This window comes from Monodelphis domestica, chromosome 1 (assembly GCF_027887165.1).
Source record: "Monodelphis domestica isolate mMonDom1 chromosome 1, mMonDom1.pri, whole genome shotgun sequence".
Classification (NCBI taxonomy): domain Eukaryota; kingdom Metazoa; phylum Chordata; class Mammalia; order Didelphimorphia; family Didelphidae; genus Monodelphis; species Monodelphis domestica.
Genome location: NC_077227.1, coordinates 636,863,507 through 636,884,413, shown reverse-complemented (window position 1 = coordinate 636,884,413; position 20,907 = coordinate 636,863,507). Strand labels below are relative to the sequence as shown.

Genomic DNA, 20,907 nt, shown 5'->3' with positions numbered 1-20,907 from the left:
TCTTAATCTCTTAAGCTGCCCAAGATGATATACTTTTATGAAAATATTGATATCATCTCAACTTTGCAAAGCATTCTCCTTACAAATAATTATGTTAGAAAATATAGTACTATAAGTACTCTCATCAGAAATGAAGACTCTGAGATGTTTCTAAATGCACCTCCAAGTGTAGGCAGTGGAATATGAAATAAAGTCTCTGGCTAAGTATAGTCCTTTTTCTGTAGTACCAGGCTGATTCTTATAAAACTATTTCCAAAAGCTTACTTCTCACTTATCATTATCTAGCGAGGATAACTTTAGGGGGAGATATGACTAGAGGAGAGATTTCAAGGAGGGGTTTGCTCTATTCAATCAAATGGTTTTAAGTTTGTATTTTTGGAAACATTCCATTTCATTGGTGGAGGGATCTCCCAATGAAAGAATTTCTTCCCACCAATGCCAATAAACTGAGGCTTGCACTCTCTCCTATGCAAAGGTGCCTTTCTCAAATGCTTTTAAAAAACAAACCAGAAGCACAGTGGGTTCTTGTATTCTCTCTGTCTATATTACCATGTGAATGGTAAAGATTTGGTTTATGGTGGAATATTGCTTACAAAAGCCGACCTGTTCCTTTCTAATTACCCTCATCAAGAATGCTTTTGATGTATTTTTGGTTACTCTTATAAAGATTTTATATTTTAGGGAAAGCAGGCCTATGGATCAATAGTTATTGAAATTCTTCTCTTGGTCACCTTGGTAGTGATAAAATCTGAAGATTTCCCCACACTTTTGTAATCTTCTCTCAGGATACATGTAGATCAATCTCATAAAAATTTTCTAGTGCTCACAAAAAAGGTATATGGGCTGGTAGCTATTGCTCTCCTCCTGATCACTTTTTTTTTTTGGTAAAACTACTGTCTGTGATTGTTTCCCCATTTGTTCAATATCCTACTCTCTTGATTATCTCTAAAAGTGATCTATAAATGTTTTAAATTGTTTTGCCTTCAGCATGGATTTCTTTTATATGTACTTGATCAGGTTCAGCTGCTTTTCTCATCTTCATCTTCTTTAGTGTCATTTTCACTTCTTCTGTAATGTCTGCAAATGAGTTTTGTTGCCTTAGGCTGCCATGGTTTTCCATTTTGCAAGGAAAGATCAAAGGTTTATTGACTAAGTTGACTCCTGACCTCTTTTGGTATCCTTATTATAATGATTGCAATACATTGGTTAAACTTTTCTAGGGAAGGGGAGGAAGGGAATGAGATTTTATATAGTGCCTACTATGGGCAGGTTATGCATATTTTACAAATACTGTATCATTTAATCCTCACAACAACCCTTTGAGGTAAGTACTATTATTATCCATGTTTTACAGTTGAGGAAAAAGAATAATAGTCTATTAGTATCTTTTCATTTAGCCATTTCCCATTTTATAGTATTAATAGCATGATTGAATAAATCAGGTTAGAACTATTTTAATTGCATTTAATGACATTTTTTATCTTTTTTCCCCCTAATTTCACATTGACTTTGATCCTACCAGTGATCTGGTACACAGAGACAGCTATGCAGCTGACTCCTACATTTTCAATCGGTCATTTCCTGTTATAATATGGCTAATTTAATTGTCATTATGTTGTTTGGTAATCACTATGTCCAAGAACTTTATTCTGGAAGTTATTCACTTGATACTTTGTAATAAGAATTCTGAATAGTCTATCAGCCTTGTTCTATTTTTTTCTCTTATCCATACCACATTTTCCAGCACACTTATCCTCTCCTATGTCTATCTTTTCATTGAAGTAAATAACTATCAATAAGCATGGCTGACTTGTTTTACAAGTCTGTGGTAGAATTTGTCTAGATCGTCATACTTTGCAACAAAAGGTGGTACATAAACTATAACTATGTTCACAGTGATCTTTTTTTCTTTTAGTTTATGCTAATGAGCACTAGTATACAATGGAACCAAGTCTACCAACTTTTATTTACTTCTTCAAAAAGACTTTAATGAAATATATTTCCATCTAGCAGCAGATGGAAACAAAATAGCCTTATATTTTCTGGGCTCATTTATAATAAGAAAGTTAGTATTTATATGGTTCAATTTCTCTTGTATTAGATCAGTTCACTAGTTATTGGACAAGATTTCACATTTATAATAACCAACAATTATTAAACTAATGTTTATAAATCATCTAAATACTGTATAGTCCTCAACATTCTCTCCTTTTCCACAACTCTGCCACCATCACTGCAGAAGAGGACTACAGAGCTATTTTGGATTTTTGCTTTTATTTCACAGGTTGATATGGTAAAAAAAATTAATCACCTAGTGGACAATCTACTTGCAATAAGCATATTCCTTAGTTAACAATAGAAGGGCTGGAGTCTCAACTAATATAAAAATCTATTATAATTTTATTTGAAATAAGAAATTTCATAAAATGCAACATAAAAAATAAAATAAATAAATTTCAGTCCATTTTTGTTGCCTTATGGATTAAAACAAACAAACACTATGTTAATTAATGCAATTTTGGTCATTAGGGATATTCTTAAAATCTAGTCTTAATGTTAGGCTGGTCTTCAGATAACAAACCACTATCAGAATATCACCTTCAGTAGGTGTATATACAAAACAATTTTTAAATATATACTTAGCCAGGCCAAGAAGACTAACAGCTTGGGTAAAATTATCTATAGCATATTAGGTTTTTATAGAGTAAAGTATTTTTAAGGTGTAATCTAGATACTTAAAATTAATATAAATTTTGAAAATGTTCATTTTTAAAAAGTTTTAATGCTTTTTAATTTTATAGCATAATACATTCAACCTATTTTCCCACACCAAATATTTTACCTTGTAATAAAAAAGGATACATTGTCTTCTTTTGAATGTATATACAATATTATTTTCTAAAAAGCTCCCACTTATCTCCCATGATGGGGAAGGCATTTTCATTATCATTTCTCTGGAATCTTGATTTTTTTTTTCAGTTACTCAAAGTCTGGCTTCTTTTTAGTGGTCTCATTTGCATTGTTGAGGTCATTCTGTCTAGAATTCTCCAGGTTTTTCTTTTGCTCTGCATCAGTTTCATAAGAATATTCTCATGTTTCTCTGAATTCCTAAAACCCATAATTTCTTACTATACAATAACCTTCCATTATAGTCATATATCATAGTTTTTTCTAGTCATTCCTCAATTGATGGACACACTTTGTTTCTGATTCCTTGTTTCCCCAAAGAGTGTTTTGAATAGTGTGATACACATTGGAATTTTTTCCCTCTTGTCTTTTACTTCCTTGGCATATAAGCCCAATAAAGACTCATTTTGGAAGGAGAAGAATTCATTAAGTTTTTGCCAAACTTTTAACTTTTAAACTTTTTAAATGGGCAGTTTGTTTTTTAAGTGTAAAATAATATAGGGTAATTGGTCTATATCACTTTCCTTAAAAAAAAATGTTTACTCTATAGCATCAAAAGGAAAAACCCCAACAACTGGGGATGGCATCAAGCAAATACCATATCAGCTCTATTATAAATGCCTGTTGCCATATAGCTTATCAAAAAATAAGTGTATTATGCAGAAATGTCTGCCTAGTGTATCAATGAATATATTTAATCATAAAATTGTTTTATCTTCATCCTTTTAAAAATAAAACAAAATATATCTAAAAACTTAATCAAATAAAAAACCTGAAACAATTCCAAATTATCTTACCAACTATGACTACAGAAATTATTCATTTGACATCATAACAATGATCAGTATTTAGATGAAGAGTCAGCAAAATTATTTACATTATCTACAGAAGCAAAGAGCAATGTAGATAATTCCAATGCCATGCAGAACTGTCTTTAACTTTGATTTAAAGACCAAATGCAAAAGGAGAAAATGACATTGCCTATTTTAAAATTCACAAGATGTTAATTTTCAATTTGTTCTGATTTTCTACTCTGTGGAAAGAGTGGGGAAGGGAATAATCATTTATATAATGCCTACTATAAATGCCAGGCACTGTGCTAAGTTTTACAAATAATATTTATTTGATGTTTAGGCTCATCAGCTTTGAGATGAACATTTTTAAAAAATCTTTTATTTTTTGTATATTACTACTATTCCTGTATTAGAAGTAAATTTTTTAAAAAAGGATTCCACACATATTTCTACTTTGAGAGTAATAAGATAGAAAATAAAACCTTTCCAAGAAGTTTGTCAGATTAAGATTTGCTTAATTAGAAAACTGTGAGGTTAAGTAATTTACCCAGGATTGCACTTACATATTTCCCATAAACACTAATTTCCTAAGTAATTTTCTTTCTGATCATTTAAAGTCTACTAATAAATATTAGCATACAGTGTTCATTTTAAATATTTATGTTTGTCCCCAATTTCAACATTGGGCAGTAGTTTTATTCCCTTTACTGTTTGTTGTACATTTGAATAACAGCACCACACCTTAGATTTATTTGTTTTAAGGTTTGTAAAGCTTTTACCTCAAAACAACTTTGTAAGAAGGTAGGGCAACAATTACCATTCACATTTTACAGATAAGGAAATTTAGGCTCTAAAAGCTTAGAGATAGTATGTATCTGTTATCAACCAGCTGGCAAATATCTGAGGTGAGATTGAAACCTACATCTTTTTGGTTCCAAATTAAACACCCAATCCATTACATTATAAGTTAGTTTATTCACTGTTTTATATAGGAAAATATAAAACCCAATTATTAGATTTAGATATAGCCTACATTTCTCATTAGGAATCCTAGGTGACAAAGCAAATATTTAGCTGGTTATTTAAAGCCTGTGCCTTAGGTGGCTTTCTTACCTGCCAGGGGTAAGATCTAGAAAGTATCTATAATTGTTGTATTAATAACCTAAGATGGCAATGCTACAGACAAAAAAGAAAAAAAAACAAAAACCTACTTCACAAATATGGAGGCCCTTCTGATGGCTCCTTAAAAGTATCCGGGGATTCATTTATAAATGGGACACCTTTGTTTAAAAACAAAATAAAAATTCCCCATGAACTCTCCATAACATGGTGTCCAAGTGACTATGGACTTACTAAATCAAATATGTTTTACTTCTCTCCTCTTAGGTGTTTCAGTGTGGGTGAAAAAATAAAAAGGAACCACACTTTTTGACTTTGGGAACTATTGTATTGTCTCATAGAATGTGTAATATGACTTAAACATGTTTTTTCTTGAAATAAGCTTGTGTTTTAAGCATGCTTTTTTTTTTTTTGCTAGCTAGCAAGCACTCTGTAGCTAGGTGGTTCTAAATAAAGAACTTTAGTCAACAACAGGAAATAACTCCCACAGAAAAAAGGGGCAGAATACAAACTCTCACCAACTCTTGTACACAGCTCACAACGGCCTTTTGTTCCATGCACATTAAGGCTGAAATCTTTACTTTTCAGAGCATGTTTCTGCCTTTGCTGAGCAATTAAACCTTTCTCCTTCCTCTATAGCATGATGGTCTTCTTACTCTTGCTACCAAAGAAGGTACCCTTTAGAACTAAAGAACTAAAACATGGCAAAGGATCAGAACCCTTACCATGTACTCAGATTCAAGAAGAAATGGAACCTTTTAAAGAAAATAAAATCAGTGCTAGTGATATGCGGTAATAGCATATTGGCTCATGAGTTTAAAAGATACAACTTAGAAAAGAAAATAGACTATTCTACATGAAAATTACATTTATAATGACTTGAAAATAAGATAATCCTTCCTGTGCTCTGATATATACTTATATATTTCAATGTCATTGTTATGTTTGTATATACATATGTATATATCTACACACATGTTACCAATAGACATTCACTGTGACAAAACACTTGGCTTCTATTTGAAAGTTCCTTCTATAATTCTAGAGAAATGTAAGGCGGGGGCGGGAAGGACTCTTTCAAATTGTACACATCAACCAAACTGGAAGACTTGTGCACTGAACAAAGGCATTTCAATTGGATCAAATTAGTGATGTTAAGGAATGTATTGATGTTTGTATTCTTGACTGGTCTAAATTATTATTAAATTTGAAGAAAGTGAAATCAGAACAGAGGAGATGGTCTGGGAAAGCAGATGTGGGGAGTGACCTGAAGTCGTGATGAATAAATTCAGGAGGGGTGAAACACAGAGAAAGATGGAAGGATGAGAGTTTAATGGCAGAAAGCAAAATTTCATAGTTATGGGTCTTGTGAGCAACTAGGAAAATTGAAGGTAAGATTATCCCTGTATGGGCCTGCCATAGATTAAAGATGTAGATCATGGGGAAACTGGGAAGAGTGTCAAACTGGGAAATAAAAGTATTCAAGAGGCATCTAAATGGCGGCCCTGGATTTAAGAAGACCTCATTTTAAATATGGCCTTATTGGCTATGTGATTCTGAGCAAGGCACTTAATCTCTGTCTTCCTCAGTTTCTGCAACTGTAAGATCAGGAAAATAATAGCATCTATCTCTTATGGTTGTTATGAAAATCAAATGAGATTAGCACAGTGCCTGAAACATAGTAGACACTCAATGAAAACTGCTTTTCTTTCTTCTTCCATGTGAATTGAAATCCCCAGGTATAAAGAAGGGTTGGAGAGGAAGCAAAGACTAGGTACTACAGAACGAGGCACTGAACTCTTAGAGAAAGGAGAGAAAATGTCCTGAGGACTGGTAAGTAACTAACACAAGATTCTCATCTACTATAATATATCTGGATGGAGAGAATGACCAAGGATAGGACAAGCCATGGCAATAGGGGAAGAGTTTTAAGTAGCAGTAAGGAACATGAAGTATGCATAATCTTCCTCCTGGCTCAGTCTGTCAGGGAGCATGAGTAAAGCTACAATAAAGGATAGAGAGGGTGGCCATGGATAACAGTTTATTCTTATGGGGAACCAGGTTTCTGTGGTTTCAAGAAGATAAAAGGAGCAGGTTATCACTGAGAGAAAGCAAGGTCTTCAGGGCACCCAGGAAGGTAGAGAGGGATAGATACACAGTAAAAATGGTATCCAGGAAAAGGAGCTTCTGCTTAGGTAGTTTGTGATGCTGAATCACAGTAATTCCAGTGGAGGGATAAGATAATAGATAACATGGTTTTGGCAACTATAGATGTGATTATCAGTCCCAAAACAGTATAGTTATATGTGTGTAAGGCTGGGGAGATGGGAAGGGGAGGATCAGACAGCAGCAGAGATGATAAGTTTCTGATTAGCAATAGATGTACTTGAATCTTGGGGGCCTGGCTGGATATATAGTGGTGAGCCAATAAGACAATAGCCATCTATTAAGTTTTTACTATGTGCTAGGTAAGTCCTAAGGATACAAAGAAAGGCAAAATTAGTTCTTGCTGTCATGAAACTTATAGTAAAATGGAGGATAGAATATGTAGAAAACTATGTACAAACAAAATATACATAGGATAAACTGGAGCTAATCTCAGAGGGAAGGCACTTGAATTGAGAGAGATTGGGAAAGGCTTCGGGTAGAAAATGGGATTTAGTTGAAGCTTGAAGGAAACAAGAGAAGCTAGGAGGCAAAGACAAGGAAGCAGGAAATTTCAGGTACTGGCGATAACTAGTGAAAATGCATGTAGTCAGGGCAGCTAGGAAACTCAATGGATAAAGAGCCAAGTCTAAAGATGGGAGGTTCTGGGTTCAAATTAGACATCACACTTTCTAGCCTCACACTTTCTAGCTATATGGTCCTGGGCAAGTCACTTAACCCTAATTGCCTAGTTTTGGCTATACTTCTGCTTTGGAATTAAGAGGATGGTAGTATTCTTAACAGTAATTACTATAGGAAGCTAAAAAGAGGGAAAGAATTAGGAGCAATAGATGATGAGTTCAATTTTGGACACAGTAAGATGTTTATGGGACATCCAGTTTTAAATGACTAATAGGCTGTTGGAAATTACATGATCATAGCAACTGCTGATGTGATTATAATCCCCTGAATTGGATGGTTATATGTGTGTGAGGCTGGGGAGACAGGAAGGAGAGGATCAGTCAGTAGCAGAGCAAATGCTAAATTTGTAGTCTCTTCTGATGGACAATCCCCAGAGGCTGTTTATCTTCCATTTTGAAGAGCACCAATGACATCACCAAGGTGATATCTTAACTCATGATTAGATTGGATTTAAGTGAAATAGAGTTGCAAAAAGTCTTCAGCCTCACTCTCTCTTCCACAGTCATCCAAGTCCAGTAGCAAGACAAAAGTCAGGATGACTACTGATGGCCCAGGATGCAGTGAATGACCTTGGCATCTTCAATATCTCACCAAGTTCTATGCACCTGCTTCAGCCATCTTCATGACTGTTGGAACAATTGTTCTCATCCACTTGTTTTCCTGGGGAAAGTCTTCACATGCATGGGGTAGACACCCCCCAAGTCACTGATAGGCTTGAAGCTTGTTGGTTATCCATGTGCTAGTTTTCCTGGGGTGTAGTTGACACACACGCTACAGCTTCAGGAAGCCACAGGTGAGAGCAGGATGAAAGGTGACACCAACAGTGAATGAACAGCCCTGAACTCAGGAAGCCCTCACCTCAGAGTCCTCCATGAACACCCCATCAAGAGATGCTGGGGCTGGGCAAATAGACCTGAGAATCATCTTAATAGAGCCATTGACTGAGAGATAATGAAATCAAGTAAAACAGTAGAGCAGAAGAAGAGAAAAGGAATGAGAACAAAGCCTTAGGCATCATTTAGAGTCATGACATGGATAAGTATTCAGTTAAAGACACTGAGAGGAGCAGTCAGACCAGAAAAAGGAGAAGCAGGAAAGAGTTGTAATAACCCCAAAAGAAGGGAGTAACAATGCAAAGAGAGTGATCAACAGTATCTGTAGCAGGCAGAAAGGTTAAGCAAAGGGTGAATCAAAAGAAACGCCCATTAGAGATGGAGATTAAGGCCACTGATGACTTCGGAGAGAGGTTTCACTTGAATTATGAAGTCTGAGGCCAGAGCAAGAGAGTTAGGAAGCAGGTAAGAGGGAAGGCAGGTGAGGCACTGGGCTGTAGGAGCCTCCTCAAGATGTTAGCCATGAGAGGGAGGAGAGGTATGGGATGATGGCTATCAGGGATGGATGGATCAAATAAGGGGTTCATTTTTTTGCAGATGGGGAGACATGGGTATGTTTTTAGGCAGCAGGGAAGTAACCTTAGTAAAAATGGAGTGATCGCACTGATGTGGGTGTTCTCTCCAAAGGTGCACACTGTAACCTATTCACACTTTTTAATACTGTGTCATTCTCCTATAAATACCCCTACTGCATTATTGGTAGAACATCAGTGATGAAAGAAGGGTTTAAATGTCAGAAGTATTATGGCAATGTTGAATATGCTAAATAAATTTCCGAAAGCAATCCAAACTACTTTTCCCTTCCTATGAGGTCTAGACACTAGGTGGCGCAGTGGCTAGAGAACAGGAAGTGGAGTCATGAATGAGTTCAAATGCTTACTCACATGTAATAGCTTTGTGACCCTGGGTAAGTCAACCTTTGTTTGCCTCTGTTTACTCATCTGTCAAATGGAGATAATAAAAGAACCTACCTCACAGGATGTTGTGAGGACCAAATGAGATAATATTTGTGAAGCATTTTTCAACTCTTACAGGTATTACATAAATGTTAGTTGCTATTTTTACTTCATTGTTGATCTGCAATACCTGTCCAAGATATATCTACTAATTCTGTATGGATATTAGACCAATTTATTTCATGTAACAATTGATCTCATTGAGGAAGTCCTATTAGTATTCTGGATCTTGATGCAATCAACACAATGTCATTCACATAATGGGACATTTGAAGGATTTTGCCATCTATAGAAAATTCCTCTTCCGTTTGGACTTTTTAGTCCAAATGATGTCATCCTCTTATAATAGCAAAAGTTCACTGGTATGCATATTTTCTGTTTTATCTCTTATTTGATATCAATAACCAGAAGATCATTGAATGAAGTTCTCTCTATGGTTGCTCCTACTAATGAATCTTGAATAATCTTAGCATATGAATAAAAATTAATCCATTAGTAGAAATCACTTCCAGCTGGGATAGACAAGCACGATTTCATGGAAGAAGTAAGATTTGTGCAAGGTGTTCTATTAAGGAGAAATAAAAGTTTGATGGGCCTGGTAAAGGCAAAGGGAATCAGAGGATCCCAAAATTGCTGGCTAGATAAACAGACATGATACATTTATTTAGACTAAAGGGATGATGTAGAGGCATAGCAAGAAATAAAGTCAGAAAGTATTGATGAAGTAACTCAATGATCTGCCCATCCAATTACCAGAAAGATAATCTTTAGGCTAGATTGTGGAAAGCCTTGAAGGCCAGTTGACATTTGATTACAGAGATAGTTTGGATATATTTCATGACCATCACCCACAATAATTTTTTAAGCATCCAAATGCTACTTTATTAATGTTGTACTCAAGCAAATACACTGGTCCATATCACATAGATCACAAAATCATAAGCTTAAAGATGAAAGGGCCCTTAAAATCATCTAACCTAAATCTCTCATTTTCAGATGGATATATAGTCTTTTTTGTAAATAAACCTATCGACTTTCTTTTAAAAACCATGTAAATATATACTCTTACCTTTTGTTTTATAATTGATACTAAATGTTGGTTCCAGGGCAAAAGAGCAGTAGGCAATTGAAGTTAAGTGACTTGCCCCAGGACACGCTGTAAGAGAATGTCTGAGGACAAATTTGAACCCAGGACCTCCTGCCTCCAGACCATTACTCTAACCACTGAATTACATAGCTTCACCTTCTCTAAAGGTCTTAACACTACCACACTAATTTTTATAGATATGGTGGTGATGATAGAGATGACACTACTATGAGTTTACATGTATAAAACCAATTTATAGTTATAAAGCACTCATATTAATGATCAAATTTGATCCTCACAATAAACCAAATATTCTTTGCTTCAGAGAGGGGTAAAAACTTTTGAATAAAGAATTTAAATGATATGTCTGAGGTTATACAGCTAGTTAGCAGCAGAGTAAGGACTTGAATTCTGATCTAAGTGCAAGGCCAGAGTTCTTTTCATTCTACTTTCATATGTATTAACTGACTACATATTCAATGTAGGTAGTTCAAACATTGACACTCTTTTAAAGAAAAAAAAAACCCTGAAAAGTTATTATAAGACTTGTCCAAGGTCTCATGGTACTAGCAGATACAAGATAGCTAAAGGGTTTACAAATATATCAAACAGGTAATTAGTATTTTTTCCTGAAAAGTTTTTTTTTTATTTAACTAACATTATAAATATATTGAAAAACATAAAACTATGAAAATATAAAAAGTTAGTCCTGGCTTCTTCACATAGCATTGGCCAGCTGTTGCTATTAAACTGCAAATTCCACAGGTATTTACAGAATTGTTTGTTACATTAGGTCAAAATTTGTTTCCTGGTCCAAAGTTTAAATCAGGCATAAGGTTGATCTTTTAGTTGAGTATTTTCCATTTATATATCTCATAATGGCAGGCACTACTTGAGTCTGATCAGACTTGGTATAAAATCAAAAGTTAGAACTAGTTTTTGGTTTCCTTAACTTGTCTATTCTCAGACTCACTGAAAGGATTTAGATTCTCTTAAATGAATTGAGAGCTCTGCTGAGGGAGCCCCAAGATGTCTTAGGAAAGCCATTGTCTGAGATACTAGAGCTCTGGACTTGTCTGAAACCAGATCAAGGTTGTTTCAGCACTGCCAGGTGCCTATAATTTTGCCTTTATTTCAATAAAGAAGTAGATAAGAGGGCTATTTTTCGCTTATTACATGAATGAGTTTTAGGGTTTTTTAAATTTAAAAAATTCTTTTTTTCTTAGTAAAAACTCCAAGACAGAAGGGCAAGGGATAAGGAAACCTGGTTAAGTGACTTGCCCAGGGTCACACAGCTAAGAAGTGAGGCCACATCTGAACCCAGGTCCTCCTGACTCCAGGCCTGGTACTATGGAAGAGGAATGAAGAAAGGGAGGATTTACAGGACAAGCCAGACATGCAGACCAAGGTGACTGATCTGTCTGTCAATCAAGGTGAAGATTCCAAATGGAATGTTCCCAGAAGAGGCCGTTGGAAGCTGGCCAGGGGGAGGAACTGATTCTCTCTCTTGGGGGTTCCTGACCAAGGGAGAAACCTCTTCTCTGGGTTCCTGACCAAAAGAGACTGACTTTTCCTGACCTAGGCAGAGAGAGAGAGAGAGACCTCTGTGGCTTTTAACAGAGTCTGGACTTGAATTACTCAAGCAGAGATTATCTGACTAAAGAAAGAAGAAAAGAAGAAAGATATTTGTCCTCTAAACTCTCTGATTGTCCCTGAGTCACAGCTATGGCTGAACTGACATTTCCCATACCCTCCTAATTCTCCTTGTAGATTAGGGACACCCCTATCCCACTTACCTTCAATTTCCATCCTGTCCTATCATTCCCAATAAACCCCTTTACCTGAGAATAGAAGAGTAAAGAATATTTCTCTGAAATCTCATAGTTCCCCTGAGTTACTTAGAAGGTGGCTGACTAAGACCGGGGGAGGGGAAAGAGAGGCAAAAGGGCTGGGTGAAACCTAGGAGGTAAAGGGAGGAAGAGGGTAGGAAATATCTTGACTTATTAGCCATTAGTGATCTATAGGCAGCTCCAGAGAAATCCTCTTTAGCAGAATCTCTCATCAATCTCCTTTGTAATTAGGCAGCCCTCAGGTTTCCCTAGTAGCTCTCTAGTCATAGCAGCCAGAGTATATTCCAGTTATTACAACCAGAAATATAGTTCCACACACAGATTATTATTTTATTACAGTACTCTATCCCTTGTTCCACCTCCCTGCCCCTCACATGCCTGAGTCTTAACAACTTTATCACTTCCTACCTATGTGATCATAGGCAAGTCACTTAATCTCTCTGAGGCTCAGTTTCTTCACCTGTAATATAAGGGACTTGAATGAGGTGAACTCTGAAGTTCCTTCCAACTTTAGATTCTATGAACTCAAGATCACTCCAAGTCATTGCTTATTATATTAAGTAATCCAAAATATTTGGTGAACAAAAAAGTTGTAATGGTAAACAAGTATAAACAGCCAAACATGTTAATTTTCATTTTTTTGCATTTACTGAGTACATCATATATGTTTAACCAATAACACTGGATATCGGTCAAAATTAATCATAACTGAAAAGTCAGCTTATTGGCTTAGTCACTCAATGCATAAGCATAATCAGTTGACAGTCTGTTGGCAGAATTCTGGAAAAATAATGTGTCCATTTATATTTAAAATTTTGTTTTAATGATTAATTTTTAGGTTGTATAAAAGATATCCAGATTTTGGTCCTATCATCCAAATACTTTAATACTTGGATAAATCTGTACCTTCAATGAAGTGGGAACTCCATCTAAGAAAGCAGAGTGGTACTCCTAGATTACATGGGTCACTTGTGTCTCATATAATGAAGTAGCCTTCCTCCAGAGCCTGAGGAGCTAGGATGATGGGGTTGCCCTCTATAGTAAGAGGGAAGGTTGGAGGAGGGATGAAGGGGTTGGAAGAGCCATTGAGGAGACTGATAAAGGAGGCAAAGTAAAATTGTCTAGCAGCAGTGAGGGCCCACCTGAGGTTATGTAACAAGATTTTAGTGGACCCAGTCAGAATGCTTGTGTGATTTTTCTCCACCTCTGTTCAGTAGCATATGTGTAGGACCAAAGGTGATGAATAACAATAGTGATACAAAGCTGAGACTTGGCTGGACATAATTGGTGACATGATAAGAGGTCTAGGAATTCAGGAGAGAAGGGCAGTATAGAAATGAACTGGTTCACTAAGGAGTTAAGACAGGAAGAAGAGGAGAGTGGCTAATGGAGGGGAAATGGCCTAGGAGAGAAGTAAGGGGTCGAGGACTTGGAAGATGTGGTGCAGAAAAAGAACAAGATGATATAGAGGAAGACCTGTCCTCCCACAAATCCTCAATGGGGGGGCCAACTATGCAGGGGGACTTATTTTGGATCATCTGGATTTAAAGAGTGATTTAAAGATGCTGGCTAACATATGGACAGCCTGAGATCATATTAATGAAATGTTAGACGGCCTCCAAGTACATATGGAGTACCTATGGAGGTACTATGTTGGAGGTACTATGTACCTCCAAGTACATAGATCCTTTATGGAGGAGCTATGGGGGGAACAAGGACAAGAGGGCATGGATAGGTTGTGAATAAGCACCACCAAAGGAAATATCCACATCAATGAAATCACATATCCACTGAAGAACAAATATGCAAAACTAGCAAATCTGAAGAAACTAGAAAGCAAAAATCAAGATTTGTTTGTCAATGAAACATACATAAAACTAGTTGAGTACTAAATTCCAAATACAGGAGAAATGCAAATACAATAATAGCTCCAATCTGGGTTTATTTCCAGTGATCCTGAAGCACAGAACTACAAGTAAACTTATTTTTTTTAAAATTCCATAGTTCTAACAAAATTATGCAGGTGTTTATAAATAAAACAGAATACAACCCCCCTCCCCCTTGAATTTTAAAAAGTAAAATGTGTTGAACTGAAATACCCATTCCCCTTGGAAACAAAAAACCAAAAAACTTAACAAATGATTAAATGAAAGTTGTTATGAAACATTTAATTTGGTGAATTTACCTAAATGCTTTTATACATTAAAAGATCTATGATTTCACGAATGTGCATATAGTTTTCATCAAAACATCACAACCTTCCCACTTCTTAGTAGACAGGTTGCTGTGGCCAAATCATTCCTCTCCTTGTGACTAGCCTTTTAATGAAATATAGTTTGATTTTGGGTAGTCACTGAACAACATTCTGCTTCTGGGTCCAAATTTGAAGCTTTTCTCCTTTAGTAGGACTTCCATAGCTTAAGCTCTACTGCCAGAGCATTCAAGAACATAGGCTTACCATGTTCAAATGAGGCACAAGAGGGGGATTTTAATGGAAAATTACCTCTAATACTATTTCCAGTTATATAATACTTATTGATAGCAAATAGTCACATATGTTTCACTAAGTAGTTTGTAATCTTTTAGATTTAGAATATAATTAATTTTTAAAAGAATTAAAAAAAATTTATCCTATTATTTGGTATCATCAGCAGAATGAAATTTAAAGTGGATTTTAAAAGTTTATTGCAAAAGTTTTAGTGAAGTTTGGGGGAGAGGAAGTTCCTTCTCCTTGAGAAAGAGTTGATAAAAATCCCTCAATTAATTTCACTGTGAGAGATATAAAAGAAACATAAAACATGATCCTTGACTCAAAGAGTCTCGTATCACCAGCTAGAATGGAAACCAACACAAAAACTGTTTTAAAACAATTAAGTGCTGAACCTTGATATGCTCAATGTAAAAAGTCAGGATGGGAATTTAAGGAACTTAAAGAGGAATCTTTGTACTTCATACACAACTCTTTACATTCAGAGGTATATGAATTGTTTGGGACAGAAATAATTTTTGACAATAATGGTCATGTTATATATGCACAACTGACACTAAAGTGAACTCAGAAAGTCTAACTTTGATGTGATGATACTGGACTTAATAGGTTTCTTCACCTTTAATTAGTTCTTTGTCAGCAGAATACTGAGTTTTGTGGCACACATATGTTTCATGGCTCTTTTGTTATATTTTAATTCTTTGGGTTTTAAGAAAGGCTATCATTTCAGGGAAACAAAAAAGAGCACACGTCAAAGACTGTTAGAGTTATTGCTGTGACTGGTGGCACAGGAAAGTCAAATATTTCAAGAATCATAAAAGAGGATAAGACACACTGAAGTGCAGACAAAAGTGAAGTTGGAAATGAAATATTAAATACTAAAAACAAGGTTTCACATTAATCAGAAAATAATCTTAACATACATTTTAAAGTATTGTAAACACAGGTTGAAGTTCTATAAATATAGCTTTAGCTCTGAGTGAAATTTTATGACTGAATATGAAATGCTTGGGAAAAAAAGAGCTCTGTGAAGGAAATGCTAAGATGTATTCAGTTAATGAACAAAAGTAATAGCAATTGATAGTGTCTCCAAAGAAAAGAAACCTATCAAAAAGCAATGTAGAGGGGGCAGCTGGGTAGCTCAGTGGATTGAGAGCCAGGCCTAGAGACGGGAGGTCCTAGGTTCAAATCTGACCTCAGACACTTCCTAGCTGTGTGACCCTGGGCAAGTCACTTGACCCCCATTGCCTAGCCCTTACCACTCTTCTGCCTTGGAACCAATACACAGTATTGACTCCAAGACGGAAGGTAAGGATTTAAAAAAAAAATAGCAATGTAGAAAGTTTACTAGCAGTTGGCTGCTATAAGAAAAACTGCAGTAGTGCAAAGATTAAAAAAAATCTTTCCCCCCTTTGTTTTAGTGTTTTTAGCCCATGTGTACTGATGGCAAATAGTCTAAAATGCCTTTTCACTCAAAACTTTAGTTATGCATGAAAATAACATATGCAGCATATATGTAGTTTTAATATTTTTGAAATTTGCATTCAATTTTCCTGCCCACAAGATGTATTAACTTAGCACTAACAAAAAAATATTAGCCCTTTAATCTATGTTCCCATCTATCTGAAGAGCTGTTTGTAATGGAACTGAATAAAACAGGGTAACACAAAAATGTTCAATAAGAAATTGCCATTTCTATTTTTGCTATTGTTTAGTCATTTTTCAAGTGGGTCTTACTCTTTCTGACTCCTTTTGGGGTTTTCTTGGTTAAGATATTGGAGTGGTTTGCCTTTCTAGCTCATCTGACAGAGGAGGAACTGAAGCAAATAAGGTTAAGTGACTTAACTAAAGTCATATAGCTAATAAGTGTCTAAGGCCAGATATGTATTAAGGAAGAAAAGTCTTTCTGACTCCAGGTCTGGCACTCTATCCACTGCACCAATCTTTTCTATATTAATGATAAAGAAAATCTCCCAAGTATAATCTATTTTGACATTTTCAGAGTACTATTTGTTGGTCTGTTCTTTTTTTTTTTAAATATATTTTATTTGATCATTTCCAAGCATTATTCGTTAAAGACATAGATCATTTTCTTTTCCTCCCCCCCCCACCCCCCATAGCCGACGCGTAAGTCCACTGGGCATTAGATGTTTTCTTGATTTGAACCCATTGCTTTGTTGATAGTATTTGCATTAGAGTGTTCATTTAGAGTCTCTCCTCTGTCATGTCCCCTCAACCTCTGTATTCAGGCAGTTGCTTTTTCTCGGTGTTTCCACTCCCATAGTTTATCCTTTGCTTATGAATGGTGTTTTTTTCTCCTGGATCCCTGCAAGTTGTTCAGGGACATTACACCACTACTAATGGAGAAGTCCATTACGTTCGATTATACCACAGTGTATTAGTCTCTGTGTGATCTGTTCTTTTGTAAGAGAAACTGGGATAACAGTTCCATGCTTCATGATTACTGTTAAACCAAGTACTACTACTAGGAAAGAAGAAAACACTTATTAACTGCCTTACTATTTGTCAGATACTGTGTTAAGCACTTTACAAATATGATTCCATTTGGTCTTCACAATCACCCTACAATACAGATGCTATCATTATCCCAATTTTACATCTGAAGAAACTGAAGCAAAAAGAGGTTCAATGACTTTCTAGGGTCATACAACTAATAAGTTTCTTGAACCTTGATTTGAACTCAGATGTTCCTGACTCCAGGCCCAATGCTCTATTCCCCTTAAAAGACATACATATATACTTCTTTTTCTTTTTCTTTGCTATACAATTATTTGTTTTAAATCCTGCTTAACTAGTACTAACTCCAATTTTTATATTTAGCGTGGAAGATAAAATAGTAAGGAGGAGTATTCTATGTTAGTTTATATTATATAACTAAATTAACCAACTGCCACCAATCATTAAAAATTATATGCCATTGTTTTGTAATATAAATTATAGCCTATTAGACACTGAATGAAATTCAACTTGTATAAAATACTATGTCAGTCTTGGGCAAAACTGAAAGAAAAGTTTTAAAATTTAGAAATCTGGGGGCGGAGTCAAGATGGTGGTTTAGAAGCAGCAGAAGTTCAGACCTCTGAAAACCCTTCCTTACCGATCACAAACTGACTGCTTCTAGGAGGCTGAAAATCAAACCTAACAACAAGACAGAGCCAAGGAACCCTCCTGCTGGACTCAATCCAAAAGGTACACCCACCAAAACCCAGAATCTGAGAACACTCAGGTTTAAGGGAAAGGCAGAAGGAAGGTCCCAAGACTCCTCCCCCATTCCCACCTAAAGTGCTAAGCCTCCAGCAGCAGTGGGAACCTCTGGGCGGGCAAAGGCAATTTTTTTCTTATTTTTTTAATTTCTGGAGGGTGTACCTTGTGGACAGGGCTGTGCCAGGCTCAGAGCATTGAACACAGGTGGCCGGGAAGGAGCTGGAGAGGGAGTGCAGAGCTGGCAGCCTGGACAGAGCTATGAAGACCCTCCATATTGCTCTAGCCTTCCAGGAGGTTTGGGCCTTAGGGTGCACCCAGCCCAACCCAGATGAACTTAATCCCATCAAAAGTCTTCAGAGGTCAGGGAAGTCCAAACTCCAACAACCCTCCCTCACAGACTTCTGGACTTTAATTTAATCCAATCAAAAGCCTCCAGAGGATAGGGAAGCTCAAACTACAACATCCCTCCCCCACAGACTGCAGGGAGAAACCTTCTGTCAAAGCTCCAAGAGGGGAGACTGACAAAAACCCCCAAAACCAAAAAAATGAGAGGAGCAAGAGCACAGACTAATTCGGGGAGCAAAGAAAGGGTAAATATGAGCAAACAACAGAAAAAGAAGAAAGAAATTACAATACACAGCTTCTGTAAAGGTAACGAGCAAAGAGAGAACAGAACAGAGGGAGAGGGATCAGCAAAGGAAAAATCAGAAATCCCAGCGAATCGGATACAGGCTTTGGAAGAACTCAAAACACAATTAAGATAGGCTGAAGACAATTGGGAAAAGAACTTAAAAACTAAATAAGTCATCTGGAAACAGAAAATACTGTTTTGAAAGCCAAAATCAACCAGCTTGAAAATGAGGCAAAGGAGATGAAAGATGAGGGAAAGAGGATGAAAGATGACCTCCAAAGAAAATCAGACCAGAAGAAGAAGGATGACCAAAAATCCAGGGATGAAATCCAGTCTTTAAGAATCAGAATACAACACCTAGAATTAAGTGACCTCACAAGGCAGCAGGACACTATAAAAGAAAACCAAAAATGAAAAAATTGAAAAAAATATAAAGCATCTCATTCACAAAACAGAAGATTTAGAAAATCGTTCGAGGAGAGACAATTTAAGAATCATTGGTCTACCAGAAGACCATGACCAAAAAAAAAAAAAGCCTGGACATTATACTACAGGAAATTATTCAAGAAAACTGCCCTGATATTCTAGAACAAGAGGGAAAAGTGGAGATTGAAAGAATCCACAGATCACCTCCTGTACAACACCCAGGAATGTTATAGTCAAATTCAAGACTATCATACCAAAGAAAAAGTATTACAAGCTGCCAAGAAAAAGTCATTCAGATGCCATGCAACCACAGTGAGGATAACACAGGATCTGGCTGCATCTACATTGAAAGACTAAAAGGCATGGAATATGATATTCTGGAAAGCAAGGGAACTAGGTCTACAACCAAGAATCAACTACCCAGCAAAACTGACTATATTCTTACAGGGGAAAGTATGGCCATTCAACAAAATAGAAGAATTCCAAGAATTTGTAAAGAAAAGACCAGACCTGAACAGAAAATTTGATATCCAAGCACAGAACTCGAGAGAATCATCAAAAGGTAATTTTAAAAAGGGGGGAAAAAGAAAAACAAAACAACAACAACAACAACAACAAAATTTTTAAGAGACTCAATAAGTCAAAATATGTATCCCTGTAAGAAAATAGGTCATTGGTAATGCTTAAAAACTGTTGCTATCACCTGGGCTGCTAGAAGAATTACACTTAGAGGGAACAGTGACAAACTGTATAGGATGAAAGGACAAGACATAAATAGGTATATAGATATATGTATGCATAAATACATAAGCATGTGTGTATATATATATATATATATAGACATATATATATACAACTAGAGCTTAAAAAAGAGGTCAATTCTAAAAGAAATGGGAAAAGAAACAAAAGGGGGTAAATTTATATGTCACAAAGAAGCTCATAGCGGGAGGGGGGGAAGAACATCAATACACTGGAAGGGTAAAGAGGTTGGAGACAGGAAATACTCAACTCTTACATGCACTGAAATTGACCCAAAGAGGGAAGAACAATCCAATCCATTGGGGCAGAGAATAGATTCGCGCCCTATAGAGGAGTAGAAGGGTAACAAACGGACTGGTGGAGAGGGAAGCAGTATAAGAGAGGGAGAGGGTGTGGGGGGTAGTTTAAAAAGACTGCAAAGAAAATAAGGGGGGGAATAAGAAGGGAGGAGGGTAGAAAGGGAAGTAATTAAGGGAAGGAACTAGGGGGACTGATTAAAAACAAACATTGGTGTAGAAGGAAATAGTGAAAGAAAAAAAGGCAGGACTAGGAGTAGAAATCAAAAGGCTGGGAAAAACATAGCTGGTAATCATAACTCTGAATGTGAATGGAATGACCTCACCCATAAAACGCAAGCGAATAGCAGAGTGGATTAGAATCTAAAACCCTACTATATGCTATCTACAAGAAACACACATGAGGAAGGAAGATATGCATAGGGTGAAAGTAAGAGGATGGAGCCAAATCTATTGGGCATCAACTGATAAAAAGAAGGCAGGAGTCGCAATCATGATATCTGACAAAGGCAAAGTAAAAATAAATCTAGTTAAAAGTGATAGGGAAGGTAATTACATCCTTATAAAAGGCAGTATAGACAATGAGGAAATATCAGTACTCAACATGTATGCACCAAATGGCATAACAT

At 36.2% G+C, this 20,907-nt stretch overlaps 1 long non-coding RNA gene across 1 annotated transcript; it reads left to right on the top strand.

Moving 5' to 3' along the window:
- The first annotated feature begins 1,217 nt into the window (after positions 1 to 1,217).
- On the top strand, positions 1,218 to 20,360 carry LOC107650643 (uncharacterized). Its single transcript, XR_001626311.2, has 3 exons — positions 1,218 to 1,324; positions 6,560 to 6,653; positions 8,170 to 20,360. It is a non-coding gene; the product is annotated as an uncharacterized LOC107650643 (long non-coding RNA).
- Positions 20,361 to 20,907: the final 547 nt, after the last annotated feature.